Below are 12,889 nucleotides of genomic sequence, written 5' to 3'. Positions count from 1 at the left end.
TTCTCCTAGATGAGTTATTCCCGTGGTGCCCACCTTGCAGTTCCCGCACCCTGTTCCAGAGGGCAGAGGTGGGTTGGCCATGCCAGGTGTCCATGTCCTCTCCATGGTCACAGAGGAACCTCCACAGAGACCCCTTTGACATCCCCCGATTGGCTTGGGGTGATCTCCCAGGGGAAGGTCGCCTGTTCCTGATTGCCGAAACCTGGACCCATTCGGAAGGAGAAGGGGAAAAGGAGGCATCGCTCCCCTTTTTCAGTTCAGACATGGAGGTCTTGATCTCTTTGACAATGTCTTTAGCCATAGTTTCTATGGCTGAGATCAGGGGTTTCTGATTTACGCTGTCCTCATATTCCCTTAAATCATTGGCAAACTCACAGACAGTTTTAGGACTTCCATCCTGTCCAGTCAAGAGTATCCCTCCTAATGTGTGAGCATATTTCTGAGGAGCACCCTGAGTGAGTTTCTTTACAAAGGGCCGTCTCATGGGCACCTCATCTGGGTCCAAAGGGAGCTGGCCATCCCCATAGATTATTTCCATCACGGCCATCTGCCTCAGATACCGAATGCCCTGTTCCATAGTTGTCCATCTAACTGGGGCCCAGGGCAGGTCATCTCTTGAGCGGTACCGGCTCTTGATGGCGTTCAGAATCCGGGCCCAGAGAGTGTGTATTCCATCAAGTTTGGCTAACTCTTTGTCCAGACCAGCATCACGAGTTAGGGAGCCTAAAAGCTTTGCCTCCCTCTTATCCAGGTCCACTGTGTCCACCCCTTCATCCCAGCATCTCAGGGCCCAGCTTAGTATTGGCTCACCCTCTTTCCTTGCGTAGTCCAGACAAGTTTGCCTTAGTTCCTTTCTGGGCAGCGATGTAACAGTTATTTCCTGGTCTGAATCATCTTCATCCACCGATGGGTTCTGTGAGGTGCTGGGACCTGCTGAGGTTCCTTCATCACCATCTGTCCTCAGAGATGATTTTTGACTTCTTTTCCTGAGTGGGGTGACCGGTGCTAGAGAGACTGCATTGGCAGGAGCATCAGGGGTCAACTGTGGGACTGCTGGTGGTGGGGCAAACCCTTGTGCCTGGGGCTCAGGCTGAGAGCTGGCACAGTCATTACAACCCGATCCCTCCCTCTTTGTGTTTACAGAGTGCTTACAAAGCCCACAGCAGACACGCCCCCAGTCATTAAAGAGCACAAAGGAGCGTGTTATCACCCTCCAAACAGCTCTTAATGGGTTAGCTCGTCCCCCACCCAACACAGTCACAGCAAATGCCCCTGTAAGGATTACATTTAGGCATATTGAACATATGGCAATGTAAAGGAATTTTCCATCACAGGCAGTTTTATCTACACCATTGGTTTCATAGCCTGCTTCAGGAAAGTTTCCTATGTTAGAAAAGTTACCACTGACAGTGAAATTCAATGAATTCAAGAGATACATGCCTAACTTCATTGGTAAAGATTTTATCCAGTTGATCAGCATCTCTATCATTAACCACACCACATGGTAAGTTATTAATTTGTAGATGTGGGTCCAAAACATCCAGTCAAAAGCCCATGCAAAGGCTTGGACCATCAGGTTCTTTAAAACTGCCATTTCTACTTCCAGTTCCTTTTCCAGAAAAAGTATTGCTTTCCCAATACAGGATTAATTCCCAAGCCCCACGTTGGAGGTGCCAAAAATTGTAGTGGTTTGAGCCTTAACTGGGAGTTAAAAGCCCAAATGGGGAAAAGGCTGACAATCTCTTCCCCACTCCCCCCCACACACACACACACTTCCTCCCTCCAAACAGAGAGGGAGAGAAAAAGGGGTAAGGAGCAAATCCACTAAACAACAATCTGGAGTCGGCTTGGAAGTAGAGAGTGGATGGGAGGGGGACAGAAAAGAATAATACAAAACCAGTCTTTCTCTGAGGAGGCACAGAGGCAGCAGGGAAAAGGATCAGGTCCGGCCACGTGGCTGAGGAGCAGGAGGGCAGCTGCAGTAGCTCTCATCCAGCAGAGGCAGGAGCCAAAAGGAGATCCAACAGCTGTGATGTCCTGCTTTTTATACCCTGGCTGGGCAGGGAGGGGGGAGTGGAACAGACTCAGCTTTCCCAGGGGAAAACACCCTGCAGGGAGTGTAAAGTACCCACAAGCCCTCCGCCCTGCTTTGCTCTTTTGTTTTCAGAAAAGGGCGTTAACCCACCACAGTTGGGGTTGGTGATCCTGAGGGGCTTTGCCAGCCTGCATGTCTCTGGGGTTCTGAGGGGCTGGTACGCTGCCACCAGAGAGACCTGGACAGGCTGGAAAACACCCTGGAGTTCAAGCAGGGGAAGCACAAAGTGCTAGAGCCATGCATCAGTTGATGCCCAGTGGTCAACCACCTGGGAAGCAAGGCCTGAGGGACATAGGTGGACCCCAAGGTGAACAGGAGCCAGGAATGTCCTTCTGCATAGCAGGCAAATGGTGTTCTGGGTGTATTTAGGAGAAGACTTGACAGCAGGTCAAGGGATGTGACCTTCAGTGCTGGGTCCAGTTCTGGGCTCCACAGTATAAGAGAAAGTTACAGAATACAGAATTAACCAGGTTGGGAAAGGCCTTTGAGATCATCGAGTCCAAGCTATCCCCCAGCACCATCTAACCATGGCACCAAGGGCCTCATCCAGGCTCTTCCTAAACACCTGGAGGTGTTCAGGAGGAGACTTGATGGGGTACTTGGTGCCATGGGTTAGCTGTTTGGGTGGGTTGGATTGGTTGATGGGTTGGACACGATGATCTTGAAGGTCTCTTCCAATCTGGTTTGGTTTATTCTAAATAAATAAAGGTTTATTCTAAATTCTGCAAAGGAAAACTGAAATGGGCTGTGTGGGAGTACAGGACTTCATTACCTCCAGGGATGGGGACTCCACCACCTCCCTGGGCAGCACATCCCAAGGGCAAATCTCTCTGGCTGGGAAGAATTTCTTCCTAACATCCAGCCTGAACCTCCCCTGGCACAGCTTGAGACTGTGTCCCCTTGTTCTGGTGCTGGGGGCCTGGGAGCAGAGCCCAACCCCCTCCTGGCTACAGCCTCCCTGCAGGGAGTTGGAGAGAGCAAGAAGGTCTCCCCTGAGCCTCCTCTTCTCCAGGCTAAGCAACCCCAGCTCCCTCAGCCTCTCCTCACAGGGCTGTGCCCCAGACCCCTCCCCAGCTTTCTTGCCCTTCCCTGGACACCTTCCAGCAGCTCAACCTCTTTCCTGACCTGAGGAGCCCAGAGCTGGACACAGGACTCCAGGTGTGGCCTGAGCAGTGCTGAGCACAGGGCACAAGGACTTCCCTGCTCCTGCTGGCCACACTCTTCCTGCTGCAGGCCAGGATGCCCTTGGCCTTCTTGGCCCCCTGCCCCCTTGGCACACTGCTGCCTCCTCTTCAGCTGCTCTCCACCAGCACCCCCAGGTCCCTCTCTGCCTGGCTGCTCTCAGCCACTCTGCCCCCAGCCTGCAGCACTGCCTGGGGTTGCTGTGGCCAAAGTGCAGCCCCTGGCACTTGGATGTGTTCAATGGCATGCCCTTGGCCTCTGCCCATCTGTGCAGCCAGGCAAGGTCCCTCTGCAGAGCTCTCCTACCCTCTGACAGCTCAACTCCTGCCCCCAGCTTGATGTCTTGGCCAACCAGCTCAGACAGGAGGGCATCCAGAGGCCCCTTCTAGCCCCAGGCTCTCTCTGCGGTTCTGCACTGAGACATCCCTACCGTGGAATCGACTTCAGTCCCAGCAGCACCTGGGTCTGATCTACCCTCCCAGGCAGCTTCCAGCACAAGCCAAACCTGCCCCCCTGGAGGTGGCAGCCAGCAGGAAGCGCCCCAGGGTGTGGTGAGAGCTTGCAGTGAGTGTTGATGGGCTGCCTCCAGCCCCCGGGGGCTGCCTGCGGAGCCGCGGCTCGCTGCTGGGACAGTGCTCTCTGCCGGCAGGGGACGGGGCACACTTTCTGGGCAGTGCTTCCAGAAGACAGCCCCTGGGAGGTACCCTCCTGCAGTGTCTAAGGGCATCTCCCCCGGCCCCACGGCGCTGAAGTTGCAGGCGGGGGCTGAGGGACTGCGCTCGCTGCCGGCGGCGCGGCTGCCACCGGGGCAGGGCTGTCCCTGTCACCTTTAACACACTGCCAGCACTTGGCCCTGCGGCCACCGTTCAGGAAAACAAGTTCCCATCCTGCCAGGCCCCAGAGTGGGCGATGGAAGGAAGGATTTGGATTGCTGCCCCTGGCTGAGCTGTGTAGGTGACAGGAGATAGGAGAAGATGCAGGAGCCGCTGATGGGATCACCGTGGTATGAGGGACACCCACAGCCTGACCCTGCGGCACAGGAGCTTAGCAACAGGCTGCTGCTACACCAGCTGGAGCTCACAGTAGCTAAGGGACAGGGCTGAGCTGCTGAGGGTGTGGGTGATGCTCATCTTCAATGGCAGCTCCGAACTGGCCTCCAGGCAGGTGTTGTTCAACAGGCACTTCCTGGAGAGAGCCTGCAGCCCCTGCCTCCCCTGCCCAATGTCTGTGACAGACATTGTCACAGGCTCAGAGGATGTGAGGGGCTGGGAGGGAGCTCTGGAGAGCTTCCAGCCCAAGCCCCTGCCAGAGCAGGAGCAGAGAATCCAGCACAGGTCCCACAGGAACACATCCAGACAGGGCTGCAAAGGCTCCAGAGCAGGAGACTCCACAACCTCTCTGGGCAGCCTGCTCCAGGCCTCTGGCAGCCTCCCAGGCAAGAAGTTCCTCCTCCTGCTGAGCTGCAACCTCCTGGCCTGCACTTTCCATCCCTTGCCCCTTGGCCTATGCCAGGGCACAGTGAGCAGAGCCTGGCCCTGGCCCTTCCTTCCTGCCCCCCAGCCCTCAGCTCTTGACAGACATTGAGCAGATCCCTCTCAGCCTTCTCCTCTCCAGCCTCAGCAGCCCCAGGGCTCTCAGCCTCTCCTCAGCAGCAGTGCTCCAGGCCCTTCAGCAGCCTTGCAGCCCTCCCTTGGCCTCTCCCCAGCAGATCCCTGTCCCTGCTGAGCTGGGGAGCCCAGAGCTGGCTGCAATCTTGCAGCTGGGGCCTCAGCAGGGCAGAGCAGAGGGGGAGGAGAAGCTCCCTGGCTCTGCTGGCCACACTCTGCTGAGTGCAGCCCAGGAGCCCCTTGTCTGAGTCTTCCTCATTGTTTAAGACCAAGCATGGAACTGATCCTCCAACACCTAAGAGCTGAGAGCTGTGAATCCACAGCTGCTGGGAAGTTTTGTCTCCTTGGCACCCTTGCCCTGGGTAGAAGGTTGTGTCCTCCTGCTCAGCACCTCCTGTGCTCTGCATCCTGCCTGCTGTGGATCCCCCCTGGCATCCCCTCTCCATGCACCATGCTGATGGCTCAGGCAGCCCTTCAGAGCTGGCCATTCACTTTGGGCATCAGGTGCTTGGGACATGGACTTCAGTGCACACACAGACTTGAGTCTCCTGCTCTGGAGACTTTCAAAGCCAGCCTGGATGTGTTCCTGTGTTGCCTTTCCCAGGTGGTGCTCTATTGGCAGGGAGTTTGGACCAGAGGATGTCTGGAGGTGCCTCCCAACTGCAAATACTGTGTGATTCAGAGCTGAAGTCCACTGTGGTCCTAGAGCTTGGGGCATCTCTGGCTTTGCACCCAGCATTGCTTGGGGGCATGGGAGATCCTTCATGGAACTGGCTTGTAGCTTCTAAAAGAGCTGCTGAGCTGCATGGCTGCTGAGCTGCATGGCTGCACAGCTGCCTGTGGCCTGGGGAGGCTTTTGCCACCATTTAACTGTTTCTCCACGAAAATTAACAAAGCTGGAAGGGCCCTCAAGGCTCAGCCAGCCCCAACCCCCTGCCACGGGCAGGGACACCTCACACCACAGCAGGTTGCTCACAGCCACCTCCAGCCTGGCTGCAAACACCTCCAGGCAGGAGGTTCCACCACCTCGCTGGGCAACCTGGGCCAGGCTCTCACCACCCTCCTGCCCAACAACTTCTTCCTCACACCCAAGCTCCAGCTCCCCACTTCTCCTTTTGCTCCATCCCCCCCACTCCTATCCCTCCCTCACCCCCTCCAAAGTCCCTCCCCAGCTTGCTTGCAGCCCCCTGCAGAGCCTGGAAGGCCACCAGAAGGGCTCCTGGGAGCCTTCTCCTCTCCAGCCTGCACAAGCCCAACTCTCTCAGGCTGTCTGCAGAGCAGAGCAGCTCCAGCCCTCTGCTCCTCCTCCTGGCCCTGCTCTGGACACCTTCCAGCCCCTCCAGAGCCTTCCTGTGCTGGGGGCTCCAGCACTGGCCCCAGAGCTGCAGCTGTGGGCTCAGCAGAGTGGAGCAGAGGGGCAGAATCCCCTCCCTGGCCCTGCTGGCCACACTTCTCTTGCTGCAGCCCAGGCTCTGCTTGGCTCTCTGGGCTGCAAGTGCTCCCTGCTGCCTCCTGCTGAGCTTCTCGTCCCAGCCCCACCTCTGCCACCAAGGTCTTTTCTTTAGGGCCAGTCCCTGCCCAGCCTGTCTGTGGTTCCTCACATGAGGAGCCTAACTCTTTGGCCTGTGACCATGGGGTTAAATGAACTTGGGAATGGTTCAGCAGACTTCCTTAAATGTGCATTTTCTTGCTAAACTGTGCAGAGGCAAAGGACTGAGACCAAAAATAAAGAGAAACATCAAGAATCAGGAGAGAATTTCTGGCAGAAATTCAACACCAAAAGAAGAACAAATAAAGAAGAAGAAGAAGATCAAAGCTTCTTAAAGTGGAGCAGGATGGGGAGGGAAAGCATCTAAAGAAGCTGCATTGCAGAAGATTTCCATGGAAAAGGCTCTGGGCTGCATGTCCCTGGGTGAGAACTCCCAGATGGGTGAAGATGTTCCTGCTGTGGGGCCCAACACCTACCTGAAGTATGTGGTGGTGGTGGCAGGCAGCCCTGGGTTGAGGGCAGGGCACCATGATGCTCTGATAAGGAGCTGTGGTGTGGCAGCCTGCCTGGAAAGGCCCTGGGGGAAGGGTGGGAGATGGCAAGCTCAACCCCAGCCAACAATGTGCTCTCCCTGCAAAAACACTGAGGGCTCCAGGACCTGCCTGCTCCCAGCTGGCAGCCCCACTGCTTGGGGCAAGGGAGGCCACCTGGGGGTGCTGGGCCCAGTTTGGATCTGGCTGGAAGTGGAGGGACCACAAGCCAGAAAGGGACCAGGAAGAGAGGGACCTGGGGGTAGTGGGGGAGAGCAGCTGAACAGGAGGCAGCAGTGTGCCCAGGGGGCCAAGAAGGCCAAGGGCATCCTGGCCTGCAGCAGGCAGAGTGTGGCCAGCAGGAGCAGGGAAGTCCTTGTGCCCTGTGCTCAGCACTGCTGAGGCCACACCTGGAGTCCTGTGTCCAGCTCTGGGCTCCTCAGGTCAGGAAAGAGGTTGAGCTGCTGGAAGGTGTCCAGAGAAGGGCAAGAAAGCTGGGGAGGGGTCTGGGGCACAGCCCTGTGAGGAGAGGCTGAGGGAGCTGGGGTTGCTTAGCCTGCAGAAGAGGAGGCTCAGGGGAGACCTTCTTGCTCTCTCCAACTGCCTGCAGGGAGGTTGGAGCCAGGTGGGGGTTGGGCTCTGCTCCCAGGCCCCCAGCACCAGAACAAGAGGACACAGTCTCAAGCTGTGCCAGGGGAGGTTTAGGCTGGAGGTGAGGAGAAAGTTCTTCCCAGAAAGAGGAAGAGATTGGCCCTTGGGATGTGCTGCCCAGGGAGGTGGTGGAGTCCCCATCCCTGGAGGTGTTTAGGAAGAGCTTGGTTGAGGCTCTTGGTGCCATGGTTGAGTTGATCAGATGGTGGTGGGGGATAGGTTGGACCTGATGATCTCTGAGGTCTTTTCCAATCTGGTTAATTCTTCTCTCTTCTAATTCTACAGTGAGGCCCCAGCACAGGCTGGCAGACTGGCAGTGACCCTACAGTGGGAGGTGGTCAAAGCTGAGTTGGTTGAGGCTGGCTGTGGGGATGCTAAGAGTGGTCTGAGAGCAGCCTCTGACTCCTTGGAGGGGAAGAGGGGAGAGAGTGAGATCTCTCCCTAGGGGCAGGTGACATCCTAAAGGAAAAAGCAGTGGCATCCTTGGATGCTGAAGCTACAGAGGTGTTTCTCTGGGGAGTGGGGAGCAGCCCTGGGAGGGTCAGCACAGAGCTGAGGCTCCTTCAGCCTGGCTGGCTAACAGAACTTGGCTATTCACAAGCTGAAGCCAATGTGAGGCAGCACTGGGAACAGTTTCACTCCTCGGGGAGCAGTGGGTCAAGACCTCTGGAGAGCCTTCCCCAACACCATTTCTTTGATGCTCTGAGCACCATGAAGCTTGAGAGGGGCTCTCCTTGATCCTAGTCAGCCTCCACAGTGGCAAGAGTTGCAGTTGACCTTTGCGAGACCTGAGCATCTTGCAGGCCATGTGGTAATGCTTCACTCTTCAAGGGCTGGAGCACCTCTCCTGTGAGCACAGACTGAAGGAGTTGGGGCTGTTCAGTCTAGAGAAGAGAAGGCTCCCAGGTGACCTCATTGTGGCCTTCCAGGATCTGAAGGGGGCTACAGGAAGGCTGGGGAGGGACTGCTCAGGATCTCAGGCAGTGATAGGACTAGTGGGAATGGAATGAAGCTGGAGGTGGGGAGATTCAGGCTGGAGGTGAGGAGGAAGTTCTTCCCCATGAGAGTGGTGAAGCCCTGGAATGGGTTGTCCAGGGAGGTGGTTGGGGCCCTGTCCCTGGGGGTGTTTAAGGCCAGGCTGGATGAGGCTGTGGGCAGCCTGATCTAGTGTGGGGTGTCCCTGCCCATGGCAGGGGGGTTGGGACTGGCTGATCCTTGTGGTCCCTTCCAACCCTGACTGATTCTGTGATACTATGATACTACAGGTCTCTTGGGACTCTGAATGCAACCTTGGTCTTCACATGCTTTGGGGAGAAGAGTGGTCCCAGATGGACACACCTGGATGTGTGCCTCTGCTGGATTCTATGGTCCTGCTCTGGCAGGGGCGTTGGAATGGAAGATCTCCAGAGGTCCATTCCTACCCCTCACATAGAATCACAGAACTGGCAGGGCTGGGAGGGACCCCAAGGCTCAGCCAGCCCCAGCCCCCTGCCATGGGCAGGGACACCTCACACCACAGCAGGTTGCTCACAGCCACCTCCAGCCTGGCTGCAAACACCTCCAGGCAGGAGGCTTCCACCACCTCCCTGGGCAGCCTGGGCCAGGCTCTCACCACCCTCATGCTGTGAGATGAGTGGGACCAGAGCTGCCTTTGGAGAGGAGGAGGGACTTGCATCCTCTGTTTCCTCAGAGGTGTCTTGGCCAGTGAAGTGTGGCTTCCCTGCTTGAAACAGAGGACACTTGACTTCCAACCCTCTGAATGGTGAAGCAGTGATGTAATGTGGCTTGGTTTAAAGAGTGGGGACTGACTGCCACATCTACATCACAGAATGCCAGCTTGGGAGGGGACCCCAGGGGTGATCTGCTCCAACCCTTCTTGGTGATAGTGTCTTTTAAACTGGCCCAGCACCCTGTCCAGCTGACTTTTCAGACTGCCCAGTGTAAGGGAATCTACTGCAGCCCTTGGGAGGTCATTCAACATCCAACTGCTCTATGGGGAAGAACTTTGTTCTAGATTCTAAGCAGAGTAACTTGCACCCAGTTGGACAGGGCTCAAGTCCACCCCACGCTGGCAGCCAGAAGACATCTTGCCCTTTTGAACCTGCAGTGTGGGTGCCAAAGCAAAACAGGCCAGGAAGGCAGGGCAGGAGACAGCCAACTGGCCTGGTGATGGAGGAGGACAACTGCCCCTGGCCTCAGCAAGGATGGAGGGCAGGGTGATTGGGAGGAGGAGAACTGCCCCTGGCCTCAGCAAGGATGGAGGGCAGGGTGCTTGGGAGGAGGAGAACTGCCCCTGGCCTCAGCAAGGATGGAGGGCAGGGTGCTTGGGAGGAGGACAACTGCCCCTGGCCTCAGCAAGGATGGAGGGCAGGGTGCTTGGGAGGAGGACAAGTGCCCCTGGCCTCAGCAAGGATGGAGGGCAGGGTGCTTGGGAACCCTTCCTACCTTTCTCTAAGGCTGCGAAGGACAAGGGGGTTGTGGTGCATTGACCCCCAGCCAACAGCTGAGGACTTACACACTCACTCAGCTGGTGGAGGGGGATGGGAAGAGCAGAGGTGAGAAAACTGCGTCGGGGGAAGCTCAGAGAAGTGTGAGAAGCACCCCCAGGGGAGGCAGGAGCCGTCTCTCAGCCCCACTTTGCCACGCCGCAGCTGCCGTCACCAATCCATTGCCAGGCTCCCATTTAGGTTTTTTTTCTTCCTCCCTCCTAACGACTTAATTGCTTCCCTCCTGGCAAATAAATAGATAAATAGGGCTATCAAAGTGGCCACTGAAACAGGTTTCCCTTCAGAGCCATCAATTAAATCACATCAAGGGGTGGGAAACTCCTTGGAAGGGCCAGGGCCGCCGGAGTGCCTAAGTGGTGTTTAAGCAGCCCTGCACAAACAGATTCTGGGCTTTCTAAACTGCCAGTGTTGCCCAACGATTTCTATGGTGAATATCTATCTCCCAGTGTGTTTACACCTGGCCTTCTCCTCTCTCCTTGCTCACCCCACCCTCCCAGAGGGTTCAAATAGGGTTGCCCTGAGCCAGGTGGAGAGCGCAGCGCTGTGCCGCCCGCCAGCCTGAGCTGCTGGCCAGCGCTCTGCCTGCCCTGCCTCCAGCTCCTCTTCCTACATCCATCCCAGGGGCTGGCAGCTCCCTGCCTCCTTCCACAGCAGCCATGCCACCCCTGGCCGGGGCTGCAAGCCTCTGCTTTAGCTATGAAGGTGAGTGTGGGGGAAAGGAAAGCATGGCCAGAGCTGGGGCTCCTTCTGGTGTGGATGGAGCCTGTGGCTCTGGCTGAAGGAGAGCGACTCCAGGCTGACTGCCTGGCTGTGTCTGACAAGAGAGGATAAAAGGCTGAGTTGCTGGGTCACATCTAGAGCTTGGGCCAGCCCAGTTGGCTCTGCCTGGTGGTCCATCACCTCATGGTCAGTAACATCTCAAGCTGTTGTTGGAGCTCAGCCCTTTCAGTGTGTGTTTGTGGACCTATCCCCCAGAACGTTGTGTCCAGCCTCCTGCCCTCACCACCTCCTGTGCACTATCCAGTATGCAAAGTGCTTTGGCAGCTGTGCTAAACCCAGCACTGCTAGGTGATGGCAGAGCTGCTGTGTCCAGTTCTGGGCCTCTCAATATAAGAAGGATATAGACACACTTGAGCGTGTCCAGAGAAGGGCAAGGAGGCTGGGGAGGGGTCTGGGGCACAGCCCTGGGAGGAGAGGCTGAGGGAGCTGGGGTTGCTTAGCCTGGAGAAGAGGAGGCTCAGGGGAGACCTCATTGCTCTCTTCAACTCCCTGCAGGGAGGTTGTAGCCAGGAGGGAGGTTGGTCTCTTCTACCAGGCACCCAGCAGCAGAACAAGAGGACACAGTCTGAAGCTGTGCCAGGGGAGGTTTAGGCTGGAGGTGAGGAGAAAGTTCTTCATAGACAGAGAGATTGGCCCTGGGGATGTGCTGCCCAGGGAGGTGGTGGAGTCCCCATCCCTGGAGGTGTTCAAGAGGGTATTGGATGTGGCACTTGGAGCCATGGTTTGGTTGATTAGATGGTGTTGGGTGACAAATTGGACTTGATGACCTCTGAGGTCTTTTCCAACCTTATTGATTCTGTGATTCTATGATCTGCTGGAAGAAGTTGTTGGCCAGGAGGGTGGTGAGAGCCTGGCCCAGGCTGCCCAGGGAGGTGGTGGAAGCCTCCTGCCTGGAGGTGTTTGCAGCCAGGCTGGAGGTGGCTGTGAGCAACCTGCTGTGGTGTGAGGTGTCCCTGCCCATGGCAGGGGGTTGGGGCTGGCTGAGCCTTGGGGTCCCTTCCAGCCCTGAGAATTCCATGAGTTTATGATTAAGATGCATTTCTCCCTGGCAAAGGGAGATACTTTGCACCTGCAAGGTTCCTTCTCTGAATGAAATGCAACCAATTCTTGTCTTCATCACTATGACCAAGGAGAAGGGCAAGTGGGTAGAGCTTTTCTTTTGGTGATCTTCTTTTTTCTGTAGGGAGGAAGGGACACAATGTTGGCTCTTTACTTGCTTGGCTGTCCTCCCCTCTGCCTCCTGAGAAGTCTTGGACAGCTGTGCTAAGGGCTGGTGCAGATGGCAGGGCAATGTTACAAAGCTCTCCCTCTCAGTCTGGGAAGAGACAGGGCAGAAGTGGCTTGCATTGTGCCTTAACTCTTCATGAAGGCCTGCAGGGACAGGAGCAGGGGCAAGGGCTGCAGAGCAGAGCAGAGCAGATTGAGATTGGCTGTGAGGAACAAGTTCTGCCCCAGGAGGCTGCTGGAACACTGCAGCAGGCTGCCCAGGGAGGTGGTTGAGGCTCCCTGCCTGGAGCTATTGCAGGGGAGGCTGGAGAGGGCTCTGGGCAGCCTGCTCCAGTGGAGGATGTCCCTGCTGAGTGCATCCCTGGAGCTGCAGCACTAACAGCAGTAAGGCAGTGACTGGGACTGCTGCAGAGAGGCATGAGGTGATGGAAGGGCACAGCTGCATTGCCAGGCTGCAGGAAGGCTCAGCAGATGTGCTGGGGTTGCTTAGGAGAACGGGAGGGTCAGGGGAGGCCTCCTTGCTCTCTACAACTCCCTGCAGGGAGGTTGTAGCCAGGTAGGGGTTGGCTTCTTCTCTCAGGCAAGCAGTGACAGAAGGAGAGGATACAGCCTGCTCCAGTGGAGGATGTCCCTGCTGAGTGCAGGGGGTTGGCCTGGATGAGCTCTGGAGGCCCCTTCCAGCCCAGAGCCTTCTGTGATTGTGTGACAAGTGCAGGTCTGGTTTGGGTCTCCCCTGCTTCCAATGGCACTGAGGCTGTGGCTGTGTTGTTGCAGGCAAAGGGAGGCTGTGGCTGGCCCTAGCTCTGGTGTCCATGGTCCAT

Source organism: Melanerpes formicivorus, unplaced genomic scaffold, assembly GCF_026170545.1.
Source record: "Melanerpes formicivorus ecotype bairdi unplaced genomic scaffold, bMelFor1.0.p_v2 SCAF_171, whole genome shotgun sequence".
Taxonomy (NCBI): domain Eukaryota; kingdom Metazoa; phylum Chordata; class Aves; order Piciformes; family Picidae; genus Melanerpes; species Melanerpes formicivorus.
The sequence above is the reverse complement of the archived record's forward strand: the minus strand, read 5'-3'. Positions refer to the sequence as shown.